We start from the raw sequence: 12690 nt of genomic DNA, 5'->3' as shown, positions 1-12690 counted from the left end.
TTCTGAGCGTTCACAATCTAGCAGACAGCTCCAGAGCAGCCCTGATTTGATGGCTCTCCACGGGGTGCCCTGCAGACGCGATTATCTCCACAACCAGTCTGACTAGCTTTGTTTCATGGCGACCCGGCCTTGAGCTTTCTGCTTCTGTTCAGATGCGAGAGGCTGGGGGAACACATGCACCAGGGAGGGGGGATTGGGCCATGTTTGGAGTCTGTCTGCAGGAACTGTCCAGCCTTTTCAGGGCTGAAGGATCGAGGGGTGACTTCGACTCCTCTGAAACCATTCTGTTGAGTAGCATTCAAATACACTCTGAGCCCAGGATGAGAAAACAGCAGGCAGGCACCACTCAAAACTGGGTTGGAGCTAGAAAGCCTCTAACAAAAATTTCTGTCAACGTCCTAAAAAGAGCTCCCACCCCATACATTTTTAATCCCTGAGTTCCTGATTGAGAGACCTAAGCCCGACTCTCCACCCCTGCAAATGTCTCAAGCGAAGGTCCAATAATCTTGAGGTCATTTCCTCTAAAGCCATTTGAGTGCACCGTCCAAGCAGTCAGACTTCAGCATAAAGCAGTCAGTGTGCAACATCGAGTTATAAAGTTCCTTTCAACTGCTTTCATGAGTACCCAGATATGTCTACAGCAGCCTCACACAATGCTCAGAGAAGGCTCGAATGCTGCCAGCTTACAGACAGCATGTCCACACTGGCATTCTAAAAAGCACACACGCCTGCCCTCACAAAACCTTCGAAGAGATTCATTGTAGGACCCCTGCAAGTGCAGAGATACATTGTAGGACAGAATTTTAAAGAAATAAGGCCAAATAAGCTTTTGAAAGATAAAAAATATTGATACCCCGCTCCATCCAGCATCATGAGGAACCCATGGAAGAATGTCCCTGGGAACAGCCTTGGCACAGAGAGGCCCCCTGGGACAGAAGCCCCCCCCCCAACCTCTCTCCCCCCTGGAATTGAAGGAGTGCCTGATTTCAGGTTAGTATTTTGGCAACTCACTGAGCTTTAAAATATGTGCTATAAAAGGCTGCTTTTCTTTCCAAAGTTGATCTGCAACCTTAGAGATAAACTGAAAAAAAAAAAAAAAAAAAAGAAAGAAAGAAAAAAGAAAATCGCCTGTAGAAACCGCATTTTCAGCTAGGTACACATCACCGTCCTCCTGGCCCTGGGATCCTTCGCTGTCTCTAAGGACAAGCCCTGCCACCTCCACGGTGTCCGAGACCCCGTGTGACAGACAGTGGCGTAAAGTAACTCTGTCAAGTGGAAACTAATATGACATAATTTTGGCCCTTAAAAAAGAAAACTCGACTGTACCTTGGAAAGGCAGTCAGGCACAAAGAACGCAGCGTGGTAGGTGACACTCAAGTGCTCCTTTCTGGGTGCACGCGGGCACTTTGGGGTTAAAAACCGAACATCGATATTTTGCCCCAAGAAAGTTATCACCCATCATAAAACTAAAAGGAATTGTCTTAATCGTAGAAGCAGCCTTGGCTCGTGTCTGAGATGAAAACTAGCAGTTCTTCCTTGTTGCTACATTTCAGCTTAGAGCTGGACATATTTTTCTCTAGGCAAGAGTTCATGAATCTGTTTTTAGCACAATTTGGTATTTAATACTGTTTGGGTTAAATAATTAAAAAAAAAAAAGACCCTCAATTGTTTTCTCATTCTGGTTTACCAGCAAGTTTAAAAATGAAACAGATAAAAAAGTTTTCACATATACATATATACACATATATATTCATTGATATAAACATGAAAAATTCACATATTATGCAAAAAATAAAAGCTCAGTGTGAGTATTCAGAAACTTCAAGTGTGAGGGGTAAAATGATCAAAACCAAGAAGCTTCATATAAAGGGTTAATATGTTTTCCAGTACCTTGTGTTTGAGGTTTAGGGTCATTGAAGGTAGTTTTCTTTTTTGGAAAGGCATAGTTTTTTAAAAGAGAAGAAATAACCCTCCAAAAAGTTGCATTTTTTTTTTGTCAAATATTCAGTCATTGTCTAAAGAAACAGCTAAAGTAAAGCAACTCTGTTAAAAAAAAAAAAAAAAAGCCCCCAAATAAAAGCAAAATAAAACCCATAAGTGATTTCAAATATTCAGGAAACTATAGACAGACAGTTAAAAGGTAGTAATTTCTACTTAAGTTCTACCTTAAAAGCAGATGAAATAATTAGGTCAGTTAAAATGAAAACCTTGCCTTTTAAGGAGAGGATAGAGATTATGAAAACAAGAGAGAACTATTCGTCAGTTCTGAGGCGAAAGCAGCTCTAACTAAACATCAAAACAACCACATTGCAGGACCACAACCACAGAATTACATAAGAAACGTGTGTCACCGATGACAATAGAAAATTAGGATTCCACCCGGCTTTTGACTTATTTCTCAACTCAGAAGACTGATTTGGAAAAACAGTCTCCATTTTTCTGCAAAGAACTGCAAGTATCGGAGGTAATGCTCATTCTCCTCTTTCCTGTCTGCAGATCCTACGGATCAATAGGAACTTCAGTTCAATTTGCAAAATCTCCAGTAAGTTGCTTGTTAAATCAGCTAAAATCTTCTTCCAGCTAGGAAAAATACACACCAGTCAAAACTAATTATGTCTGGGTTTTCACTGAAGCAACATTTGCTCATTTTCCTGGTCTGGATACAGTGTTTCAGAAAATATTAATTAAACACATTGAATAATGGCTGCTGTAAATTTCTGAAAACAATAATCTCCAAACAGTTCATTTTCACTCCAGACACAAGCACCAGAAGATGGATGCCCCAGCCTCCCCACCCCAGCAGCAGCGCCCATCCTTTTGTTACTGACCACGGGAGTTGAACTTTGCTCCACTTTGGGAAGCAGAGCCGACGCTCGGGAAACAAGCACAGGACATATTTACCTGGAGGGAATACCAAGGGGAACCTGAAGAATTGCACACAAAGTGGTCCCAGGAACGCGCCTGCGGTCCCCGGGCTCCTTCAACTAGGCCAGCCTCCGCCGAGCCGTCGCTCCCACGGCAGCCACCCCGCTTCCATCTTAGGGACTCACCCAGAAAATTCTCCAACCTGCTCCACCGCTGCAAACTCTTCTGCTTCTGAACGCCCACCGTTCGTTCTCCGAGCATCCAATCAACTTCCCACCGCACCTCTTCCCTAGTGGCGCGCAGACACCCGGCCACTGCTCATCTCTATGCTAATTATTTTGCCACATGGACAAAAGTCATAATGCTTTCAGACAGGAAACCAACAGGCCTGAAGTCCAAGATGGAAATTAATAAGTTGACACCGCGAAACGCCAGGGAAGAGGCATGCGTGCCGCGCTCCGCCTGGTGCAGGAAGTGGGGCTTCCGTTGACAGCAGCCCCCGGCGGAGGGGCTGCGAGCCCTGGCTGGCTCCCTGGGAGGCCACGGAGCCGCAGCAGAGCAGCCTCAGCAGCCCTGCTGACTTACCCCGGCTCAGGCTGCATCCTCTAAGCACCACAATACACATCCATTTCCCCAGACCCGAGCACGGAGGGAACTTCAGCCCTGAGCTAGGTAACCTTCAAGTTGCGGCTGTAGAATAAGCCGGTCGTCCCCAACCTTCCTGTTTATTGAGCTGGCAACACAGTCAGACAAGACTGGGGATGCGTGCTGTATGCTTCTTACATCGTACCCACAGGCCCCTAAATCTCTAGAGCAGAATGTGTAGCATGTGCAGGGCCGTATTTCATGTAATAGATGAGAACTGTAAATACCAGAGTCAGGCTGTTGACAGCCACCGGCGAGGCAGTATATCTAAAAATACACCCCCAACACTGATGTGATGGTAAATTCATGCCGTGGCCAGAGAGACCTCAGAAAGGCAGCTGAACCCACAGCATTTCCCATGGCCCTACTGCTGAGCACCAAAACAACACAGACAGAGCTCCCAAACCTGCCCCACCACCTCCTCAAAGGGAGGAACAGTGACACAAGAGTTAACGCCAACTGACTCCTAAAGCCCCTTTCGGGCTGCAGCGCATTCTGCTTGGTTTCAGCATCGCCTTCCCTTTATCGCTTTCTCTTCGAACAAAAGACACAACTATTTCTCTGAGAAAGTTAAAGCTCCGCCAGCCTTTCAGTATCGCTCAGAGAAAGTTTCTGTCTGAAAAGGCAGGACCTAATACGGTCTCAAAACACAAAAGGGAAGAGAGAGATAAGACTTTAGCATCTTTCCGATAGAAAAAAAAAAAGTGCTGATTTTGTACATGGCTTCTTGAGTCCAGCAACAAATGCTCCACTCCCGCGGTAACCATGCCATGGCACTCTCTCTGCAGACCTCACTCTGATAACACTCAGCACTGTGAAAGGCCACGTTAAATCATAAAGGCTACTTAGCACCTCCCACCCTTCCCCTGGACACTAGCCTTGAATACACAGACGCCTGTTTAGTAACAACTCCAGACAGCATGCAGACGGACCGGGTGCCCACAAAGATCGACAGGGAGAGGAGCTCTGCTGGAGAACGAGTCCATTGTTGGCTCATTTGTACGCCAAACCAGGCAATTTTAAGAGCTGTCATAATCTGTCATCAAAGAAGAGCTGACGGTAGTCAGGGAGACAAGGAGATAACTATTTGCCAAAGTCCTTAAGCGATCCGGTGAAATCGTCCTGAGGAGCTGCAAGTGGCCACAACCAGGTACCCACATGCAACCTTTAATAAAGACAAAGAGGCACCTGTCTGTGGGAGAGTCGGCGGCCATCCAGCACACTCCCGCTCTGCAGCCTACTTCTCCACCCAGGCAGGGCTACGTCTGCCGCGGAGAGAGAGCATCGCACGTGTGCACGGCGCGGCCCTATGCGTTTCCACGCTGGCCCCTTCCCTCCGGGGCCGCCACTCCGCCCGCTCACCGTGTGCAGGCAGAGCCCAGGGCAGCGCCGCCCCCGCGATAAACCACTGCAGGGTTTCCCCGGAACGCAGTGCTGACTGTGGTTTCTGTGGGGAGGACGGCACAGAGGTCCGAAGTTACCGAGACACCTTACTCGAGCTTTCAAAGGTGATGTCTCTAAATCCCGAGCTTCTTGCCTGATGTCTTGAGACCAGACACACTGGTTCCTACGGAGGTGACAATTCCCTTCCCGTCCAGCCCTGCTGGAAATCACTGCAGTCTGACCGTTCCGTCTTCTCACAGCACAATGCCCCTTACCTTAACCTAAAATATTTCCCTCCCCATCCCAACTTTTCCAATAATCACCACGTGGGGAGTAGGGATTTTTGAAAAGATACATTTTAGGAAGAATTTCCGAACAGCACAGCCTAACAGCAGTGCTTATCAGTGTTTCCTCACAAAATAAATAAGCATTTATGCGTTCTTTCCAGTTTTATAACACCTGGCCTTGTGCACATTTTCTCTGCCATCTCTGAGTACTTCTGCAGATGCCCTGAGGACTCATTATGATGTCAAAGCTGCAAACAGTTTCACTGTGAAACAGGCATAGAAAAATCATTGTATTTGCTTGAACAATGCAGGTGTGAAAGAGACAGAGAGAGAAGACAGGGAGGCCAAAGGGACGACCAGGGACAGAGTTAGAGAGAGAGGACAGGAGAGAGAGAAAGAGGGAGAGAGAAAGTGGGGGAGGGCGTGGGAGGAGAGGGAGGGAGGAGGGGGGTAGACAGAGAGACAGGAGGACACAAAGCGCACTCCAGCTGAAACCGTGTTGCCCTGAAACACAGCCTGATGATGGAAGAATGTGTCTGCTACCTTAGAATGATCTGGTATCAGAAAAGTCATACGATAAATTACCACAAAAGTAGAGCATTTAGTGTTATTCCTTGTGCAAGTTATGATTATTATGGGCAGTATTTCCAATCTGTGGAGTCTGCCAATTAAAGCTGTATTATTTTTTGTATCAGCCACACACAATACATGGATGTGGTTTACCTGCTACAACTTCCAAAGAAAATTATAAAAAAAAATTATAAAAGTATTTTCTTCTTAAAGTTCGTGGTGTCTTTTCTCTTCAGTTTAGCTTGGAGTAAGTGTAGCTCAGTGTCAGGTATAGAGAATACACTGTGATGGACCTTATTTGGTGAAAACTATGTTAATCATGTTCAAGTTTTTGTTCAAGCTTATCCTCTATTACTCTTTTCTAAGGAATGCTACACATTTTTTTCCCCTGGAGAAAACAACAACAAAAAAAGAGTCATGAAAAGATTTTTTTCAAAAACTTGAAAATAAGAAAATGTGTAATATTATGACAATCAAATTGTGATATGAAGTCATTTGATTAGAAGAATTTAGCAAAACCGAGGGTCTCTCTGAGACTGCCATCCATTTGCTGTCTGGACAGAGTTCTGTCTGGGGACACCTCGCATTGAGGCAGACTTCATGGCCAAGTACTAGATGCATTTGAAAAACTGGTGATTGATTGGAAATTATAGCCTGGACTGCAGAGGCCTCCAGCCAAGCCGCCCTCCGATGTCAGAGCAGCGGGGTCTTACAGAAAAGCATCTTTCTAGTCCCTCTTCCCCCACTGAATGGGCTTCTTAATATAAAATATTCAAGAGGAAATAAAGTTTGAAGTTGTTTACAGTTAAAAATGTAGCCAGCAAATTGTGCAATAAGTAAAGTATTTGAGACGATACAATGTGTTTTTACAAACAGCACCTCTCCCTCAACTTAGGCTGTCTTACAGGGAGAGCTGGAAGTCTAGTTTACGCATGTGACTTTGAAAATATCGTTTAGACACTAAAATGAATTTTTCTCAGAAAAGGGATTGGATTTTTTTTATCACACATGTGAAGTATTTCTAAAAGCAGTTCAATAAATAATCAGATTATGAACTCTGAATTTTGAATTTGAAGTATAGTTTTAACAAACAGATAAACTTCAAAAAGCTTTGAAGTTACAAAATAACTTATTTTTCCCTAATCTATTGGAAGCTGGCATATAAAACAAAATATCAGACAGTGAAATAATTGGGTGTGTTCATTAGTAACGTTTGAAATATAAACATTTTCCAGAGTGTAAAAAATAAAAATAAGTTAGGTGAAAAATATGCCAGGAACAATAAAGGCAGTATATTGAAGAGGCTCATTCTCTGAAAATACTTACATTTCCCTAAAATGTGCTCACGCTGCTTCTACAGTCCAAGAGGAAATGGTGGGCTCATATGTCTTTAGGAATTCTTGTATACCCCCCACACATGGTCACAGACTCCTGGGCCCTCAACCTTGATCTCAGCTTCCAGCACAAAATCATGACATTGGCCTAAGTTTTGCTGGAGGTTGCAAGTTTCACTCAAGACAAGTTGAAACTGGTGTTTCATGTATATTTTCTGCCTTATTGGTTTATCTTGGTAACCCTGGCTCACCTTTTTCAAAAATGAAATTTTATCAATAATTACATAAATGTCCATTGCATAAAGATTTTCCATTTTAAAAGCATATCCACGCAGTGTTTACAGGTTTGCTAACTCACAGTTACATGTATGCAAGTAATTTTAATGAAACCATGTTTGGTAATTTGGAAAGTAGGGTAACAATTTCATGTGCAAAAGAAAGATCCAGAGATTGCCTATCTTCTCTGCCACAATCTTCAAAACATCCAGTTGTGACCATAAAGCCTGTGCCTGCTTCCACTTCAGTGAGTACAATCATTAAGGTGATGAGAGGGAGCCGTTTTCGCATTGCCAGTTAACTAGTGGGAAGTCAGTCACTGCTGAACACAACTGCTATCAGCAGCGGACAGCTCCTGGTGCTGAAAGGGGAAAGGAGAGGAGCCTGGCTCACAATAGCTCACTCAGCCAGCCTTTGAAAAATCACAGCAAAACTGAATGAGGTGGCAAGTGCTCAGGCTGAAAAGCACTGTCTGCAGAACAATGGCAGCCGGCTCCAAATCCGGCTACAATCACATTAATGAGATTAATCAGCGAATTAGCAGCAGTCAAATGTCAGGGAGGCAAGGAAGGGTCCAACCAAGATTGGTAATTAACTTTTTTTTTTTTTTTGGTGGGGGGAAGGAAAAAAATCAATTGTGGTATCTCCTAGGTTTCTCAGAAGGTGACAATTTTGCTCCACAGATCGGAAGGCTGTATGTTCTGATCAAAAGGCTACAGCATAACCCCTCATATTATGCCATAAACCCAGGTATCACATTACTGATGCTTAAAGTACGGTCCTCTGAGAAAAGTGATGTCACTGTGAATAACCTTCATAAACTATCAGGCTTTTACTGTTTTGAACTCTCTAACTGTAAGATTAATATTTACAAAGAAATTATTTCTCCAATACTCAAGCTAAATTTTTTTAAAAATATGGCTGATTTAAAAAGGAAGACTTATGTAACAGCTGCTTGCTCATGAGAAGTCCATGACACTGTGGTGAGAGTTTTAAAAAGTGCCATCAAGTGAAGAACTATTACACAAACATATCAGCTCTGGTCTACTGTATTTAATGAGGAAAATTTATTACTGCAGTACAACTTTAAGGAGAATTTTAACCAACTGACTTATTGCACTTGAAGTGAGAGAATCATATACTCTCCTTTAAGTCAATTAGAAAAAATAAACTTACTTTTTTTTCTAGAATGTATCAGTAGCATGTATAATACACAATCAACACTTTGGATGCAAAGTTCTTGAGAGATGAACACTTACAGGAATGCAGTGGTGGTGTTTTTCAAAAAGGAGTATTGTGCAAAAACCCTTTTTATATTTTTAAAAACAGTCCCATTTTTCTCTGTATGAAAGACATGCTTTTTTTATCATTTAAAAAGCTGCGTGACTTTCATGAAGTTGAACAATCAGAAGGAAAGCCTCCTTCATGTTGTACTAGGATGCTTTTGTCTATGAAGTTAGTTTTGTTCAGTGAAAAACACAAACACTTGAACAAAAAAGCTCCTATTATAATAAATATTTTTCCTTTAAGTAAATAAATAACCTAAAATTTCATAGATTATATCATTTTAGTGCACAAGAAATTATCATGGCTAAATTAATGCTAAATTCAAAGTCAGAGCTCTGTATTTTGAATAGTTAGCTGTTATATGAATATTTATATGTGTATATATTTATGGCCCTATTCTGATCTACCTCGAAGATAAAGTATGCAGTTTGAACTTTTAGTTTATTAATTTAAGTTGCACTAAAAGGTATAGTCCTGTTATAAGTGAAACAGTTTCATTATTATGAACTTCAAACATTTCAGTTACAGTTAAAAATCTTTATGTGAGTTTCTCAATTGAAACCATCTAACTTTCTTGCCATTAGGCAAATGTAACATTACATCAAAAGTATCTAATGTTTTAACAGCCTTTGTAAAAAATGATGTGCTTTCTTTGCAATGTAAAGTAATCCAGTAAAGTCTCTGGGAAGTTTTTGTTTCAGTGGCTGCATGTCATCCAAGTACTGTCCATGCAGCAAGGTCTTTTTCTATCAGCAGCATCATGGTTATTAAGGCATGCAACATCATACCAATTTTGCTTTAAAGAGAGACTTCCGTGGATTATAAACTCCTAGCCAGGAACATCTCAGCTACCAGCCATGCTATAAAAACAACCTTAAAAAGGAGCAAACAATAGGCATTCAAGCACAAGTGCTCGAACTACGGCAACGCAGACCTGCCCACGCCGTCCCCAGCATCCACCTGCCGGCCGTCACATACCTCCCAACACGGCCGCGAGCGCTCACAGGCGAGACAAGCTCAACATCCACAGAAAGCAGAGCAAACCCTGCTCCACCCCAAGCCTGAAACGATGATGAGGAACATGCCTACCACCAAGATGCAGAAAAGGCTGCTTTTTGTCTTCAGTGAATACTGATATCATAACCCATAGTCCAGGGAATGGAAAAAAATTAAAATACACCCACCAAGAATGAGTCTAAAAATCAGGGGGGCTTCAGGAAGACTGCAAGGAAAGCTCTCCCCCTGTTTAGTGTGCAGCAGCTTAGGGGAAAAAAAAATGTCGCCCGGGCAGGAATGACAAATGCGGAGCGATAGGCTGGCGGGCCTGAGGGGTCTGCCTCACTTCCACACGCATCCCCTAGTGCACGCGCTCCCACTCATCCTCTCCATAAGCTTTTTTTTTCCACATTTTTTTTTCACGAGCTCCAAATCCCCGGCATATGACCTTCTGTTAAATAGATAAAAAAAAAAATTGCTTATCAGTCATGCAAATGAGGCTGAATTCATTCTCCACAACAGATGGCCTCATAGATAATGATGATGGAAGAGAGAAAATTGAATGTCTCTCACAAGGTGGCCATGGCAACCGAGTGCAGAATAATATCAATAATAAGCTGGCTGCATAATAAGGTTGTCAGTCCTGCAAATCAGCCTGCAGCCCAGCCAGCTACCAGGTAAAGAAAATCAGCATCTATGTGTGTCTTCTCCATTTTACAGTGACCATAAAACAAACTAGAATTTCAAGCCTTTCTGTGGAGAAGCGCGCGCGTGCGTGTGTGTGTGTGTGTGTGTTGGGGTGGGGTAGCTGGACAACAACATGACAACGTGACATATTTTTTTCTTTCTTTCTCTTCTATCATGTTTACTATAATGGACTTGGTTTTACGAAGGATTTCTTAAATAGCCATATTGAAACTGGGGATGTGGTGTGTTGCAGGCTGTTCCTCCCACCCCCATCCCGCCCTCCCCCTCCCGGTCTGATGTGTGTGCTGCATTGATGCGAGCAGCTCGCCTCAGGCTTCCACCTTGGCTCCCAGGGGGACATCCTGCAAAATGAATCAGCAACCATCCTGAGCAGGCTGATTAAAATGAAAACGGCAAGGCGCATGTCTGGGCGGAACTGGAGCTCGGCTTTGCTGCCTGTCTGGCAATCACGCTCAATATAGCTCCTGCTAATAATGGCTTACTGCCTTTCGGTTTTTAAAAAGGTATCGTCATTTATCCCCTCAACCGACTGGTGTTGGAGTGTGTGTGAGCGTGTGTGGTATGTGTGCATGGGCACTTGTACGTGTGTGCGTGGTCGGAGGGGGAGGGGGAGGGAGGACGACAGGATGGATTCCCTGCTGCTCACATGCGGACTGCCTGCCTGCTGACACCAGGATTGTGAAACTGAGCTCACTCCGTCTCTCTTTTGGGGAGTGGGGCAGCTGGTAAGTCTTGGGGTAAAAGAGCCAGGGTAAACGCAAGCTGCCTAAAAAACCAAGGTGATGGTTTTCCACCTAGACACACTCATTTCTAACCAAAATCCTGGGCAACAGACCTTGAGAGAACCAGCTCTGCTCCCCAGGCTCACAGCTGGACCCTCTGACATGCAGCCTCCAGAGGAACCTATTTCTGTTTCAAGCATTTGCAACCAGCTTGTTACTGTATCCTGGATACTCTGCAACACAGGGCATCAAAAATAGAAAAACGAAAGGTGACTCACTGATGCAATAATCTAACAAAATTGAATAAAAATGAAACTGACTTTAAAAAAAATTCTCAGATACAGCTTTAAGATTACCCTCAAATAAACTGCACCTTTCAAAATCTCAAATTTTTCAGTTTTTTTACAAGGCATTCTGAAATTAGATCATTATCTCTCAGGAAAAATGCCTTAAAAATTAGAAGCAAGGGTTTTTCTGAATTCATTATGTTCTACCATTTCTATATATTTCATGCTACATCACTGACAATCTCTCAGTTTTGCTGCCTAAATTTCCACTTTTTGATTCCTTTTGGTAACAGATGCATGATTTTTATGTGGAACCATATATATGCACATGTACATACATAAGCAGTTTATGTCACATATGCACATATGCATATAGACGCATATATGTATATACACACACTTGTTTCTGCCTGGAGTAATCCCGCCTCTGAGATGTGACTCTTCCCCTCCCACCGCCAGCCCTGCTGTGCTGCAGAGTGAATCAGAAATCAATAGAGCTGCCCTAATGGAGACTCCACTCGGCGCTCGGCTGGGCAGCTGCCGTCTCCTCTCCCTCCCTCTCGCACACACGCGCACATACACGCACAGAACTGATGACGTCCGTGCAGCTTCTTAAGCTGATTGGGCACCACATCGGATGTTCTATGGAGCAAAGAATAGGAATCATTTATAGCCGGTGGAAAAAAAAATGGGAGCATGTATTCTCCTGTGTCTGAGACATGGACCCTGAGCGCCCCAGACAGCCAGCCCGCTGATGAAGAACAGTTCCTCAGGTGGTGTGGTCGTGATGGAGCGAAGGAGAGCCCCAAACCCAGTGCAGAACTGCCACCTCCCACAGTGGAAGCTTCTCCATTTTATACAGGACAAAGCCTTCCTCTGAACAAGCAAGCAGAATAAAATCTACAGCAAAAAAAAAAAAAAAAAAACCAACAAAAAAAAACCATTTTGGTCAAACAGCTCCAGCGCTTTATTTAAGGGTTTGAATATATATTATGATTTCAAAATACTTCCAAATACACCCTTGAAAATAAAGTGCAAATGAAAAGGATACACATATGCACATGCACGCACACAACACAGACACACACAGGAAAGCACCCTCTGTGAGTTGCCTCTGCCTTATCTTAGCTGTGTTAGCAGTAAGTTCAGTTTTTTAAGTTAAAATTTGTCCCCAGATAGCTTACCTTCAGGGAAAAAGAGGAGGAGATCTCTAAATGAGACTAAGCCATGATTTCAAGCCACAAATTTACATATGTGAATGTGCTTCTTACACACGTTCCTGTCTTATGAAGACACATTAGCTACTGGGCTCCTGCACACACGCAAAAAC

General features: G+C 43.3%; 1 protein-coding gene across 16 annotated transcripts in view; it reads right to left on the bottom strand.

Moving 5' to 3' along the window:
• The window catches only part of MYT1L (myelin transcription factor 1 like), a 373300-nt gene extending 363364 nt beyond the window's left edge, over window positions 1-9936 (bottom strand). For 8 of the 16 annotated variants that reach the window (XM_064494764.1, XM_064494765.1, XM_064494769.1 and 5 more), the window contains exon 1: window positions 3051-3426. The gene's annotated coding sequence lies outside the window, so the exon portion shown is untranslated. The other 8 variants (XM_064494766.1, XM_064494767.1, XM_064494760.1 and 5 more) reach the window with 5 other exon arrangements.
• Between the last annotated feature and the right edge of the window lie 2754 nt (window positions 9937-12690).

Source organism: Camelus dromedarius, chromosome 15 (assembly GCF_036321535.1).
Source record: "Camelus dromedarius isolate mCamDro1 chromosome 15, mCamDro1.pat, whole genome shotgun sequence".
NCBI classification, from domain to species: Eukaryota; Metazoa; Chordata; class Mammalia; order Artiodactyla; family Camelidae; genus Camelus; species Camelus dromedarius.
The sequence above is the reverse complement of the archived record's forward strand: the minus strand, read 5'-3'. Positions and strand labels throughout refer to the sequence as shown.